Here is a 12,265-nt window from a genome sequence, read left to right on the forward strand (position 1 = left end):
GTCGTCAGGCCGCCGATATGCTGCCTTTGCTAGCGTTCCGATATATGCATATATACCTCCTGAGCGGGTGCCGAGAGCGGTGCCGAAATACAGCAGTTGAAAAAAATGTCTGCACAAACGTTTTGTTCTTTAATCAGTGACATTGTTATGAAAATAATATTAATGCGAAAGCATTACTAGGTCATGTGGACATGTTCGTGTCCGCAGCAGTTGTGAGGAGCTTAGAAGTAGTGCCAAAGGGATGGATGTAATGGAAAGAGGATAATGTGAGGTTGATGTCGAATAAAGAATTGTGTCCAAAAGTTCATTAGTAAATTAAATAGAGCCAAAAATGTCCAAAAAGTGAGCGGAGCCAGGGCAACTTTGGGCAGCAAGTTTGAAAACCCAAAATGGGCAATTCATGTAACTTCAATAAGTAAGACAATTAATTGTGGTAATTTAGACATGGCGTGAATTTAAATCCGTGCTTAATAGAGAAAATATGACGAGAAGGGACAAGTGAAGCAAAGAGAGGCAAATAAAAACGAGGAGGCGTCAATGCTTCCGCATTCCTGCAATGCATTTCACCACAGTTGAAACAAAGTTAATGCTTTCGCATTAAAAATGGGTATTTTCAGGTACATGTCAAAGGGAAGTTTTGGTTCAGGCACCGTGCGCCCGCCAGGCACCTGTCTGTCCAGCGCTCTGCCACGTTATTGGTTGCCACGTCATGCGCTGAACGAACAACCAGCCTAGCCAAGAGAAGCATTTAACACGTTGCATTTAAAGGAGCAACCTTAGTTACTGTTAAAAGTTTGGGACAACGTACTTCCTAGAACAGGCTGTGAAAGTCTGAAACGTCATTTCAAAGGCACTCAATTTTTGAAACACGCAAAACATGCGCGTATAGTAGTGTGTATACGCGCGCAAAAGAAAACAGCGAACCTGAAAATGCTGCTCAACTAAGAGTCGCGCGCGCCGAGTTGCCGTCGCCATCCGGATCATTATGGATGGTCCCTCCAGAGTGAGTTAGGTTTCCACATTGCGAAGCTATCTGTGGCAATGAATACGGTAAATCTATTTAGCTCACTGGTGGAGTTAAATGTGCTTAAGGTGTACTGCTACACAGTGTCAGCGGTAGTTTACATTGGTAAGTAATATAAATTTAGGAAACTTAATTGGCAAGCAATGAAGAGAAGCCAAAGCAAACACGCCGCTGCGGTCGGTCTTTCGTGAGAGCTGACCATCAGTGAGAGACGTAAGGTAGTTTCGCACCGAATGGAAGCCAAAACAGAAAGGCCCAGACATTTCGCCACTCGTATGAACACCAACATGCACGATGGCTAAAAACATACTACGAAGGAAAGATGCTCGCACGGCTCCATGTTTGCTTATGTTTATTCGCCCTGTTACTCTAGCGCTTGAGCGGTCGCTTCGATATTTATGTTGCCATTATTCGTTGCCCTCGTAACAAACGGACAGTAGGCCTTAACAACTGACGGATTAGAAAGAAGTCTCACCTGACGATGGCACTTTGTGGTCTGTTCCGTCGCAGGGCACTTGGGAGTGTGGGAAGCCTGCTAGATTCCCGCCGTGGCGTCTGCGCGGCATCCCGCGTCGCCCTCTTTCCCTTTCTCCCGCCTCGGGCGGCGGAGAGACGGCTGGTGGCTAATCGCTGTCATTCGGCCGCAGCTCCGCCCCCGGCTTCCCAAGGGCCTTTGCCATTGGTGACTTCTGGCGGGAATTCGGGACCCGTTTGGGATGGTCGCGCGGCGCGCGACCGTCCGAGCGGGGCCCAGAGAGAGAGAGAGACCCCTCCGAGACAGCGTAAGGTGCGTACGTTACTGTTCGTTCGGGCCGGCCTCTGCCGTTCGGACCAGTTCATACTCGAGCTCGCCAGCGTGGGTCCTTGATCCGCCGCGGCTCGAGCCTGTCCAGGGGTCCAACGACCTCTGACAGGCGCACCTTGCGTTGACTGCCCACTCTCTCTCGCAAACGGCCCAACGGCCGACACGAGAGAGATCACAGCACTGCCGCGGGGACAATCTCCTGCAGCGGCGTGCTAGCGGCGCGCATTTCTCTTGTTGCCCCGAGCGCGCACCGGAGCCTTGCTCTGAGCGCGCCCCGGGACGGGGTGACTGTTGAGTGTGTGTGTGTACCGCTGGAGGACGGCGTCAATAAACGTCTCCTTTGTGAACTTGGAGGCCTGTTTCTTGCGGCGAGCCGCTCTCCTCTCTGCAGAGGTTGCACGCCGCCGCAGCAGTGCCCCGGGGTGCGTGTGGTGACGGCTGATCGGGGCCTTTGGCTCGCGCGAAGCTCGAACCCGCGGTGGGTAGTGGCCTGTGTCTACCGAGAAACCCACAGGAGAAACAACGAGCTCGAGGAACGATGTCTCTTGAATGACGCCACTGACTGAGTCCACGGTTGCAATCTCAGCAGCACTATGCTAAAAAATCAGAAATAACCGCACAGCTGGCCGCTGACGTTGAAGGTTCGGCGCACTCTCATGGAGTCCAGGTCTTGTGAAGAACTGCTGTTACTGAGTGGACACCTTCGCTGGCAGTACTCAAAACTACCGTAGAGGATGTACCTGGAACGTCGATGAAGAGACGCAGTGTGCTTAGCCAGTTCTAGACTCTGTCCTTTTTACCTGGCGATACCAGTTCACTACGCCTGGAGGGAGTGAGAAGGGGGGAGGACAGGGGGTTGGCGGGAACTTAGGGCCCAATAAGGCGACTCCTAGGAATTGGTTGGTACTGCCCTGCGACAAAAACACTCCAGCGAGCAGTATAGGAACCATTAGCGGAAATGAGTCAGCATTTTAGAGATTTGCTTTCCAAAAGAAAAAGATGTGGTTTCTCAGACGACCGTCAAACATTCTTTGTTGAAACGAAAAATGTCAAGCTCCCCTTCAGAGTAAACTAAGGAGTGCCGCGGCAATTGACTTCAAGATGGTTCGGAGGAAGGTGGGGAAAGAGTACAAGGGCACAACAAACCATAGAGGGGATCCCTGGAGCGGGACAGTAGGGGCTAGGCAGGAAATGGGCCTTGGTTCTCGTGTTGGCAGTAGTGGGCTTCCTCGCACTAATCTTTGTTAACTTTCAAAATTTCAGGAAAGACGTCTTACGTTTTCCAACCGAAAACACTACGTCAAAGATGGCAATCTCGCATCCTTGTTGGAAAAGGAAAGGGGGAGGTGCCCCTTTTCCTGTGGGTCATTTCATGGGAAACGTTACAGGGTCCTAAAAAGACCGTGACTGATTTTGTCGAAAAAAATTCGGTTAATTGTCGAGTATGTGAATACCTTTCTTTTTATAGTATTTTCGAGGAAAAAAATATCTCACGTAAGCGCCTTTCGAAGTTTTGCGAACACGCGAAAGTTGCTGAAAGCAGATTAATGCGTGAAAGCAGATTAATGAACAAATTCATTATATTATCGCGTACGCATCGTTGTTTGATGCAACGTCATTATTTCCCCCATATAAGACATTGCTGCTTTTTCTCGGTACAATAAAGCAGCAAAAAATTGTGCATTTCCAGAATTTGTTATTATAAACGTTGTTCATATTTCAATCACAATAAAATTTTTACCGTCCACTTAATAGTAGTCGTCTGCCAAAAATATATTGACCTTTCTTTAAAGAGTATTTTTTAGAAAATCAGTCCCAAAGTTGGAAAAAAGTGATGCTTTTCTTAGATTGAGACCAAAATTAAGCATAAAGGCCATCGAGATAAAAGACTTGAGATTACTCTTTAAACATACAGACTTATTAGCTTGCAATCCACAGTCTTTTGTTTGAATAAATCTTGAATGCCGCAAAAATTTTTTTTTTTTGAAAGTTCACTACCAGTGTCATGGGGTTTGCACTACCGAAATGCGCTTTCACCGCATCACACGTGCGCTGCACCGCGCTTTTTTTTTGGTACGCATGTTTTCTTTAGGCCTTTGCCAAGCGAGGATGTTCTCAGTCAGTTGATGCTAGTAAGTATCCATCTTGAACGAGGTCCTTTCCTCGCCTTAACACTCATTTTTGGCCACAGCGTGGCCATGTAAACGAATAAAACATAGATGTGACGATTATTGTGTGGAAGGTTTCGTAAACGATTTTGAATTATTTAGCGGCCGTATGCGAATATCACATAGTGATTCATGCATAGTAGTGTCTTCCGCATAATTGTAGTCAAGGAAAACATGCCACCAAAATTGTGTGCGTATTCCTTTAAAAAAAATTATACGTGTAACGTTAAGAGACCGGAAGCGCGCAGAGTGGGGGAGGGAATAAACGCCGGTTAATGATATGCTAGTCGAAATCAAGAGGAAGAAATGGGCTTGGGCAAGGCATTTAATACGAAGGCAAGATAACCGCTAGCCTTTAAGGGTAACGGAGTGGATTCCAAGAGAAAGCAAGTTTAGCAGGGCGCTACAGAAGGTTAGTTAGGCGGATGAGATAAAGAAGTTCGCAGGCATAGGGCGTGCGCAGCTGACAAAAGACTGGGTTAATTGGAGAGACATGGGAGAGGCCTTTGCCCTGCAGTGGGTGTAGTCAGGCTGATGATGATGATGACTCCTTTAATGGGACACTGAAGAGAACTAGCATTTTTTTTTGTTTGCAAAATCTGGTAGTTCGACATTTCATGGTTTTGTTGCCGCTTGTCCGGGCGCGAAAGATGCATTTATTTCAAGGAAATTTGGATTCATAGTTGAAAAAGTTTTTCCCGCTCCTCTGATTCAAACTCAGGGAACTCTTATGACGCCACGGCAACTCTTATGACGTCACAGAACGGCGTGACGTGAATCGTGACGTAAACGCAACTGCGTGATTTCTGCCGGCTAGCGGTGCGGTGTGCAACCTTCCTTTGCAAGCCTCAGAGGTTCGTGACGTCCATGAAGTAAGGATAATTCCTCCAAGGTGGCGCCTCTTGTCCTAGGAAGTCATCACGCTTGTACTTGCGAGATTGGCCTGTGGCGGCGATACCTGTATTTTGGTTCGTGCTATTTTCTACATTACAAGAGCTTTGTTTTCAGGAAGAGTGGCGTTTTTGTGATCAGGAGCTGGTATTCTATGGATACAAGCCAACTTCAATTTCTCCTCAGTGTCCCTTTAAAAACCCGGTTCGACACCTTCCCTTGCCACAAGGCAACGAGACTTTTTTAGACCAGCACGGCCGCAAGCTCCGGATGCCTTCACGGGGGCTGGTATCGCAAACTGGAAGGAGAATAAGGAGAAATTTTCCAATCACGAAAAGTCAGGAGGGCATAGAAACGCTGTCTACCAGCACAGCAGCCTGCAGGCGACGTCGGTTCGTAACCAAGTCAACACTCAAGCTCTAAGGCAGCAGGAGATAGCGAAGCGTTCTCTGAAGCTTAATTTTCAGGCATCCGAGTACCTATTGCGCCAGGGTCTCCCATTCTGTGGTCACACAGACAAGGAAGGGAACTTCCATCAGTACCTCATGTTACGCGCACAAGATAGTGATGAATTCACAACTGGTATGAAACGGAACACGACGTACACTTCTGCACTGCTGCCAAATAAGATATTAAACCATTTTGTAGAGACCATGCAAGAAACACTGTGCAGCGTCATTCCGGCAACCGACTACGCCATAATTGTAGATTGGACGCGCGGGACGTCGCCGGTGTTGAGCAGGAAAGCACATCTGTGCAATACGTCGATGACACAATGACTGACAAACTTTCATAGCTTGCTTTAACTACGTTACCTCTTACTCATCACGTCTCTTGATTTCTTGGGGTCTGCTGCCACCTTCTTTCGGCGTCAAGTCCGAGGGATTCCAGATGGTGACTGCCGTAGTAAATCGATATAGCAACGAAATTGGTGATTGATTGGTGACTTCACTATTGTATCCAATTGGGGATTGATTGAGGACTTAACTTATAAATCCAAGATGTCGGCCAATAATGATAATTAATTGAGGACATTAAATAATAAATCCAAGATGGCGGCTGCTAACGCTCGTTACTTGAACTAGTTCCAGACGCTGGCGGCATCTTTTTTTATAGAAGTAGGATAATATTAATAATAATTGGTTCTTGGGGAAAGGAAATGGCGCAGTATCTGTCTCATATATCGTTGGACACCTGAACCGCGCCGTAAGGGAAGGGATAAAGGAGGGAGTCAAAGAAGAAAGGAAGGAGAGGTGCCGTAGTGGAGGGCTCCGGAATAATTTCGACCACCTGGGGATCTTTAACGTGCACTGACATCGCACAGCACACGGGCGCCTTAGCGTTTTTCCTCCATAAAAACGCAGCCGCCGCGGTCGGGTTCGACCCGGGAACTCCGGATCAGTAGTCGAGTGCCCTAACCACTGAGCCACCGCGAAGTAGGATGGCAAATGGACAATCGCGGGATATTCCTTACCTGACCTCCTGGTCTTTGTAGTTCACCTACTGTAGGAAACTCTTCATCGTCAATGCTAATGATAATAAGATATGTACAAAGAGCGCGTCGGCCGTGAACCACTCCGGTTTAACGCCGGCCAAATATTTTCGAACGCCAGACATGCAGCAATTCCTCAGTTGTTTCTCGTCCATTCGTTTAAACCGTCGTGAACAGAGGCTGTCCGACTAACGCGAGATGCCATCTACTGGGAAACAAAGGTCAGTTTATCGTGAAACTAAAAAAAAAACCCCGATTTCACATAGGCTGACTCCCAGAGCAGCTTTCAGTGGCATCGCCATATTGAATCGATTCAGGCGCTCCCTCTAGGTAGTGAAGATCACCAATAGGCTGCAGCATGCAGGCAGGCTGTGATATTTTTTGTAGCGAGAGCTACACTGGGCTACCAGCAGTGCATTTCGCAGTGGATGGGACAGGCCAGTTGTGCGCATGCGCAGTTACTATGGAAACCGGAGATTTGCAGCAGGTGCGGCGTGCGCTCTACCGTCGGAGGAAAGCGCAGCGCGCGCTTCATCGCCGCACGCCGCTCTATCACCCGAACCGCGCGTCGCATGCGCAGGATTGCGTATAAAAATCGGAGATATAATAGGCGTCTTTATCACAACGTTTGACATGGAATCACAGAAGGAGAGTCCAGGCGCTGCTAAGCGGCAGTATGGACAAGAGAAGAGAAACTCTTCCGATCCTGAGGTCGTCGCCTGGCTTACTCAACAAAGATAGAATGTCCGTGAGAAGGCGAAGAGTGCAGTGGAGACGCCCGAACAGAGAGAGTAACGGCTTGCCAAACAGAGATGCCAGACTACCGACCGTATTAGACGGCGCATGGCCGCCGAGATGGAGCCCAATGTCTATCATTGCTAACACTACAGTGACCACAACAAGCTCAGCCAGGGAAATGTACCTCTCGCCACGTATAGGCTGGCATAGCCGAGCTAAGCCACTGCCAATTTTTTTTTTTTTTGCAGCGATAGCTGTATCCGCCGCACCTTTACAAACGCGCCTTAACACAGATTGCACCACGGATGTGTGAGGAGGAGCGGAGCCATCGCTACGAATGGCGAGGGGAGAGGAACGCCAGCTGCGCGCTAACCAGGCCGGTCACAGTCATAGATGCGGTCGGTGAGAAGGAGCAGCAGCTGCTGGCCAAGCGGACGAGGGGAAGCGCAGCCAAAGCTACGCATACAAAGCCACAAAGTAGATAACCACGATTAATGTCGGCGTTGTCAGTAGTGGGCGAAGAGTGCAGCGAATCCTGTGACATTGGGTGCGTTCCAATACTCCCAAGTAGACGGCTACTTAGACCTCTAGCCGGACAGCCGCCATCTTGGGACGCGTTCCATTTCTCACGAAGCAATAAGACTGCTTCGCCGAAGTCCACATCGATGCAGGCTAACTTGCTGTCTAAAGATGGCGGAGCTCATGTACGCAATGAGCGAGTCGTGCTCTAGCGGGCGTCGGACTGTGCACGGAGTATAGGAAAGGAAAAATGTGAGTCATTACATTATGTTATTTGCTACGCAAAGTAGTGTCCAATTAATCTTCGGGGACGTGCGATTCCTAGCAGTGAATCACGCAGGAGAAAATCGTTCACTTGAGAGCTCTGCTACAGCAGCGGACGCTGTAGGTCTGTTTACGTGGTCTGTTTACGTGATCCGGTGTCTGACGATGCCGGATCTTAATTAGCACCTTGATTTTAGAGATTAATACTCGTCGCTGTCGTTGGGTTCTTCGACGGGCGTCAAGACGGCTGGCGTGACGGTTAACAAATGTGTTCTTCTGTTGCTGTATTAGTTGCATCAACTCTTTCGCGTACATTCTTTTTTATCTCTACACTCTCAGAACAAGCACACCGGCATGTTGCGAATTGATTTTAGGCTTTGCAGGATTAAAGCTCGCTGCTTTCTTTAGGTTTCTCGCCGGCTCCGAGTGCCACGTACGGCAAACAGCGGGTTTAATGGCACGCATGTGTTTTCCTGTTTCAGTGTATATTAGCCGTATCGCATTTCGCGCATATTGATTACAGTCTTTCGTATTCTTTATTATGTTTACAGCGCCGCCTGGACGAGCACTTTCGAGGAGCATGTACAGTTTAGCATCAATAATAAAAGAATATTCGCATATCTCTTTAGCGTTGTCTTCGGAGAGAGGCCCCGTCTGCTACATGTAGACTGAGCGATAGGCACATCCACCAGTCCGGTTTACGCGCAATGTCATTCCAGAAAAAAATGTGAAAACTTGTTGAAAACACGTTTTTAATGATCGTTATTGCTCAGTTTGAGAAAAATTGTAGTGCAACTGTTCATAAGCTTTATTTTTACCTTATTATGCCGCGAGACGGCGTGAGCAGTAGAAAAGTTCAAATACATGGGCTTCTAGACGTATGCCACTCTCACTAGACGGCTTCCTAAACGTCACACTAGACGTCTTGTTAGACGTCTAGAGTATTGGAACGCAGCCATTGTGGACATGGGTCTTCAGAAAAAAGCAAACGACTCCCCGGACTTTTCCACATTTGGCGTGCTAGAAAGTGCAGAGCATGTTTTAGTGGCGTGCCCAGCATATGCACGAGAAAGAGTCATGCTAGCACCTACTTGAAGTCTTTGGACGCTGTGCCCTTCGCGGAGGATTTGACCCTCGGCGCTTGGCCAGATAGTTCGAAAACTCTACAGGTAACGCGAGCGTTCTCACGTTCTTAAGCGACACGGGCTTTGACTAGCTTTTGTATTGTTTGAAAGTGTACCTTGTTTTTTTTCATCTGCTTCGTCCCATCATCATCATCATCCCCCATCGTGACAGTCTTTTTTCTCCTCTTCCCGTTCCCCAGTGCAGATTAGCAGACCAGTGTACATATATTTTTCAGGCCAATCTAACTGCTTTAACCTAAACCCCCCCTCTCTCTCTCCGCCGCGGAATCTCCCTCATAAATGACGTGACTGTCTCAAGTATCAAAGGTGTCACAGCAGGAGATGTTCTTTAACTACATGGTCGGGCTGGAGGAGGGATTCGGCGAGGCTCGCGCTTGCTCAATTCGCGTCTATACTGGCCACGTAACTTCGTCTAATCTCGATGATGGTGAGTTCCCTGAAGTGTTTTCTTCATTTCTCTTTCTACTTGCCATTCTTATTTTCTCATGCATCATATCTGAGCGCTGGTTGTGAAAAAAACGACGCGTTACCTCGCGCGGGTGCTGCGCGAGCTATTTGGAAGCGCGCGCAACCCGAGCTGCTGTTGGCCGACCCTGAGCCGAAGGACTTCGTCCCTGCGATGCTGAAACATGTGAGTTCCCGTATTTCGCTTCAACATCTTCGTCTGTCTGTCGACAAAGATGGCCGGCGCGCTGGCTCAGCGCTCGGATCAATAGAAAGAGGGCACGGCTTCAATCTGTTCAATACGAGGGGCGGCGACCGCCTTTCGATGGAGGCCAAAGATAAGACTCCCGTGTGCTAGTTAAAGAACCTCAAAGAGATTAAATTAAATTACAGCCCTCCAGGAGGGTGCTTTTTTTTCTTCATCCACGGTGGCTCAGTGGTTAAGCGCTCGGTTATTGAGCTGGAGTACCCAGCCGCGGCGGCTGCGTTTCGATGGCGGCGAAACGCTAAATGCACCCTTGTGCTGTGTGATGTCAGTTCACGTAAACATCCCCAGCTGGTCGAAATTATTCCGGAGCCCTCCACTACGGACATCATTCTCTTTCTTCTTTCACTCCCCTCCTTCATGGCGTCTGGAGCCGACGCCACGTTACCTCCTGGATTTTGTCGCGCTTTCTTTCTGGTGGCAATTAGATCCCTTTTTTCAGTTTAAACTGATTGGTGTAGGTGTGAAAGGATATGAATGCATCTCTCGGGAACTTTGGGGACTCAACCCGGCTCACTACTCGGCTGACATAACCTTGAGCTAAACTGTGAGCCAACTCGTTTCCCCTGTTCCCCGAGTGTGCCGGAGCACCCATATTATTTCCACTTCTCTTTGGTTCCAGACTTGATGTCTTAAAATTTGTTTTGTCTCCTTGGAGATCCTGCCGTGCGGCAAATTGTTTACAGCGACCTTAGAGTCACTAATTATGGTGACTGCTTTGGTGCTGACCATTGCCATGGCGATAGCCTCATCTCCGCTGTCCCTGAGTTCTTTGTTTTGACCGAACCAACCGTTAATGTTTCACCCGAGTCGTTCACGCCGACGATCACAAAGGAGTCGCCTGCTTCGTATTCCACCACATCTGCATAGGTTGTGTATTCCGAGCCTTCTAACTTGGCTTCAAGGGCCTTAGCTCTTGCGCGCCTCCCTCCTTCGTGAAAAACAGGGCGCATGTTTTTTTTGGAATAGGTTTAAAAGTCAGTAATTTTCCCACTTCGGTTAGAAACTTTGCCCGCGCGTTTCTATCCGGGATTCTGTCATGTGTAAGATCCCCCTTTCCAGTTTAAACTAATTGGCCTAGTTGTGAAAGGATATAAATTCATATATCGTGAAATTTGGGGACTCACCCGGCTCACTGTTCGGCTGACATAACCACGAGCTGTGGGGAAATTGCGCTGAAGTATGCTGTGCCTATTGCAGCGCCATAACACACTGCCCAGCGAGAAGACCAATCAGTTTTGGTTAGTACTATTAGTACTTTTGCGCGCCACCTTCAGGCGCTTATTGGTGTGAGCCTCTGCGCTCTGTCGAAGGCGCACGTGCCGTGCGTCAGCTATCTGGGCTACGCCGAGAGAAGCTAGGCAATGAATGCTGTCAGCCAAACGCGGGTATCTTATCGCGTAGAATGTGTTCTCGAGTTTTCAGCGACCCAAGCGGCTGACAAAAGCAGTTTTGAGTCACCGAATGGAACAATTGCAGTGCCACCTTGGCAGGGCAGGTTCCCCATACTGTGAGCCAACTCGTTTCCCCTGTTCCCTTAGTGTTCCGGCGCCCATAATAGTTCCACCTCACTTTGGTTCTAGTCTCGATGTCTTAGGATTCGTTTTGTCTCCTTAGAGATAATACCACGCGCGGAATTGTTTATCGCGACTTTGGAGTCCCTAATTATGGTAACTGCTTTGGCGGTGACCATTGCCATAGTGATAGCCGCCTTCTCCGCTGTCCCCGAGTTCTTTGTTTTGACCGAACCAACCGTTAATGTTTCACCCGAGTCGTTCACGCCGACGATCACAAAGGAGTCGCCTCTTTCGTATTCCACCGCATCTGTATAGGCTGTGCATTCCGAGCCTTCTAACTTAGCTTCAAGGGCCTTTGCTCTTGCTTGCCTCCTGCCTTCGTGAAAAACAGGGTGCATGTTTTTTGGAATAGGTTTAAATGTACGTAATTTTCTCACTTCGCTTAGTAACTTTGCCAGCGCGTTTCTATCCGGGATTCTGTCATGTAGTCCTGCGTTGCTCAGGATCTTCCACCCCACGGGTGTGGTTGCGAGCCTCCTTAATTGTGCAAATATATCTGCGTAGCATAGTTCCGTGATGGTGTTGTAGACCCCCAGTTTAAGAAGTCTTTGCGCAGGTGTGCAGTTGGGCAGCCCCATGACTGCTTTATATGCCTGCCTTATGATCCCCTCTATTTTAGATAGCCGGATACGATCACATCCTATGGAGCTTCAAAAATGTGCCGCCACATACATACTTAGTTCAAGTCCCTTCTCTAGAGCGGTGGGAGGATATAATGGCCAGCTCAGATCCGTTCACGCAATCCTGGCCACTGGGTGGGCTCACAAGGTGGCCAACAGCCATGCCCACTAAAGTTTAGTGCTACCAATACAACCCCTCATGGCGCAGTTCGGGACAGTTACTGTGCCATTTCCTTTCCATAAAAACTGTTTTCAGTTTCATCTCTTCCCCTTCATCTGTTCACTCTCGCCACCGTTGAGGTGTCCAGCAACA

The sequence above is a fragment of the Amblyomma americanum genome, chromosome 1, assembly GCF_052857255.1.
Source record: "Amblyomma americanum isolate KBUSLIRL-KWMA chromosome 1, ASM5285725v1, whole genome shotgun sequence".
Taxonomy (NCBI): Eukaryota; Metazoa; Arthropoda; class Arachnida; order Ixodida; family Ixodidae; genus Amblyomma; species Amblyomma americanum.